Source organism: Argentina silus (assembly GCF_951799395.1).
Source record: "Argentina silus genome assembly, chromosome: X".
Lineage (NCBI taxonomy): Eukaryota > Metazoa > Chordata > Actinopteri > Argentiniformes > Argentinidae > Argentina > Argentina silus.
The window spans coordinates 28,386,387-28,390,295 of record NC_139653.1 but is presented as its reverse complement, the minus strand read 5'-3'; positions in this window follow the sequence as shown (position 1 = coordinate 28,390,295).

Sequence of the window (3,909 nt, the reverse complement as noted above, 5' to 3'; positions counted from 1 at the left end):
ATTGTACAACTTATCACAGACTATCCCATGCTTTTCAGTGACACCCCTACTCAAACCTCAGTAATACAGCATGATGTTAACGTAAATTACTCCATGCCCATTCGACAACACCCGTACAGAGTCAACACTGCTAAACGTGCTATCCTGAAGGACGAGGTACAGTACCTCTTAGCCAATCAGCTGGCTCGTCCTAGTTCCAGCCCTTGGAGTTCCCCTTGTTTATTGGTCCCCAAACCCGACGGCACTCACAGATTCTGTACAGATTTCCGTAAGGTCAATACAGGCACGGTTCCTGATTCCTACCCTCTCCCACAGATGGAGGACTGCATTGACAACATTGGTTCAGTGCGGTGGGTAACCAAACTTGATTTATTGAAAGGATACTGGCAGGTCCCCTTAACCTCCTGTGCTTCCGACATCTCGGCATTCGTAACCCCAGACGACTTCCTGCAATACAAGGTATTAGCTTTTGGGATGCGAAACGCTCCTGCCACCTTTCAAAGGCTAATTAATATTGTATTGTCCGGTGTGCCTAACTGCCATGCTTACCTGGATGACCTGGTGGTTTATACCGGCACCTGGTCCGAGCATGTGAGGTTGCTATGAAAGGTGTTTGACAGACTAGCCTCAGCCTCATTAACCGTCAACCTTGCCAAATGTGAGTTTGGGCAGGGAACGGTCACCTACCTGGGGAAGCAGGTTGGCCAGGGTATGGTGCGAGCTGTGGACGCCAAAGTAGCGGCCATTACTAAGTTCCCCGCACCTAAAACCAAGCGCGAGTTGCACAGGTTCATAGGCATGTCCGGCTACTATCGTAGCTTTTGCCGGAACTTTAGTTTAGTAATAGCACCCCTGACCAGTCTGCTCAGTACCAAGAAGCAGTTTTTATGGACCCCAGAATGTCAAGACGCCTTTGACAGTGCCAAGGCATTGTTGTGCAGTGATCCTGTACTCGCTGCTCCAGACTTCACGTTGCCTTTCAAGGTAGAAGTCTACGTGAGTGCCTTGGGTGCTGGAGCTGTGCTCCTTCAGGAAAGCGCAGACGGAATTGATCACCCCATCTGTTTCTTTTCCCGAAAGTTCAACAAGCCCCACCTCAAGTATTCTACCATCGAGAAGGAAGCACTAGCATTAATGTGGGCATTACAATACTTTGAGGTATATGTCGGTTCCAGTTCTGTACCTGTCGTGGTTTACACTGACCATAATCCCCTTGTGTTTCTGACCAGGATGTATAACCAGAACCAGCGGTTAATGCGCTGGGCTCTCATCGTCCAGAACTACAACCTGGAGATTAAACACAAAAAAGGTACAGACAACCTGTTGGCAGATGCATTAACACGTGTTTGAAGTGAATGAGTAAGATGTAACAAAACATTTAATACTGAGTTATACCTATATGAACAAACTTCAAGGATAAGTTTGTTCTTGTTGGTGGGCGTGTTACGTTCCACGTAGGTTTGTCTGTTCTGTTTTCCCTCTTTCTTTATAGGGCGACATCACCACTCCCATTTGCTGCACCTGCTGCCAATCCTCCTAATCACCTGCCATCCCAGTCCGGCCCCAATCAACTCCCTTCATTTAGTATTTAAGCTGTGTGTTTCAAGCCAGTCGCTCTCTTCATGAGCTCATGCTTTGTTGTGACACTTTGATGTGCTTAGCCCCACTGACACTTGTTTCCCCCTACCTTGATTGTGTGTGTGGTAGTTGCTTGTATGGTCCAGGCCCTGGGGCAGGTAAGACAGAGGCCTCTATACTCTCACACGTAGGTGGAACTATTGTCTAGGCAGTATTTTGAGTTGTGGATGTTTAGTTAGTTAATTTGTTGTTCAACCATCAGCCATTTCATGGATATTGAAATGTGGGCTATGGTATAGGCCTATTTGTATAAGGAAATGATAGTTAAAAAATATTTGTGAAATACCAAGTGTGTTGCATGAACAATAATAAAATCAGCTGATGTACACTAAAGACCACTGTGTCCATCAATCTAGATCTACCTCAAGTATATTTTTATCTGATATTATAATATTTTACATTTTATCGCAGAAAGTTACTGCACAAACTTAAAGTTGAAGGCAACCAGACATAGGTGCCAAAGCAAATGCAAACATAAACACATAACCTAGCTAACGTTACTCACCCTTGTAGATCAACTTTGTACTGACGATACCAGTCATCTTGGGTTGAATACATTTGTCGGATATCCAATACAGGCAAAATTGAAGATAAAGTTAAGCGATACAAGGTAGACCCACCTAATTAGCTGAATGAGGCTATGATATCCAAAACGCAGCACATATGGCAGCTGCGCCTTCTGATATCACACTGGGGGGGGAAGTTTGAAATGTCTAGAACGCACGTGCGAAAAGGTTCAAGTTGTCAAGAATGATGAGTTTCTCTGTGCTAAGAACAACAGCAATTGTGGATTCCAAGTCAGCATTGAATTTGTCTTTAGCCTCATTAGGGTTTTATCATGGTCGGAGCATAGGCACTGATGATAGTTGCATGTCTTTTGCCTGGGAGGAGGTGCTTCAAGCTCACCAGACAGTCATTTAGTTTGATTTTGCAGCAAACTCAACATCAGTGTCATGCCTATCTCTCCAATGTCTCTCCTATTTCCATGATTTTTTTTTTCGGCTCAAAAAGTTGTAAGCTCCAACTTCTGTCTGGTTGAACTGGGTCAGAATACAGGTCTCACTGAGGGCAGCAATGTCAGTGTTGTATCTGGCAAGTTCCCTGCCCACAAGGGCAGTACGTCTCTCTGGTCTGTTTGGTCCAGCAGTGTCCATCAGTGTGTGCATGTTTCAAGCGCCTAAGGTGAGTGGTACCACTTTTTTTTTTTTTTTTTTTTTACCGTGGACTTGTAATTGCCACCAGCTGGGGTATGCTGGCCTGGGTAATGCAAAGCAGACACATTTAGAGCAACTTTTTTAGCCCCTTCCTCATACTAAGGAGGTGAGCAGTGCGATCCTGAATAAGGATGCTCAGGGGACTGCCAAGTTCCACTGCTTCTTCAATCCAGGGAAAAGTGGCCCTATAGCCTGAGTCGCCTGTTTGTGGGTCCACACCTGCTTCTTCTCCCTTCTATCCACTCTTTCCTCATCCTTCAACTCTCTCTGTCCACTGACCTCAAGGCCAGCACGATTCTCTCCACTCACTCTTTGGCTGTCTGAAACCCTGCAAGCTTGTAGAATACGGCCCTGGGCAGCTGAGAGGAAATGGAGTAAAACCAGCCTCCCTGATGACCTAAAACATTATCTCTCTCCTCCTGTTCCTTACCACCATAACCAATTCCTCTCTATCTACAGGATCTGTCCCAGCTGCCTTTAAGACAGGCAGAGTCAAGCCTCTTCTCAAGAAACCAACTCTTGACCCGTCTGCTGTCCACTACAGACCGGTATCCCTTCTCTCCTTATCAAAAACCCTTGAACGTGCTGTCTCTAACCAACTGTCTCACTATCTCCTTCAGAACAACCTCCTTGACCCTCACCAATCCGACTATAAGACTGAGCTTCCTCCCTCTCCTCTGTTCTCATTCTTCTGGACCTGTCTGCTGCATTCGACACAGTCAACCACCTGATCCTTCTCTCCACCCTCTCAGAACTGGGCATCTCTGGCTCTGCACTCTCCTGGTTTGCATCCTACCTGGCTGATCACTCTTACAAGGTGATGTGGAGAGGATCACTGTACTCTCCATGAGCCCTCACCACTGGGGTCCCCCAGGGCTTCGTCCTAGGGCCCTTACTGTTCTCCCACTATACCAAATCTATTGGCTCGGTAATTTCCTCACATGGTTTCTCCTACCACTGCTACACAGATGACACTCAACTCTTTCTCTCTCCCCCCCCCCCCTTTGACTCACAGGCAGCAACATGTGTCTCTGCGTGTCTTACAGACATTTCTGCT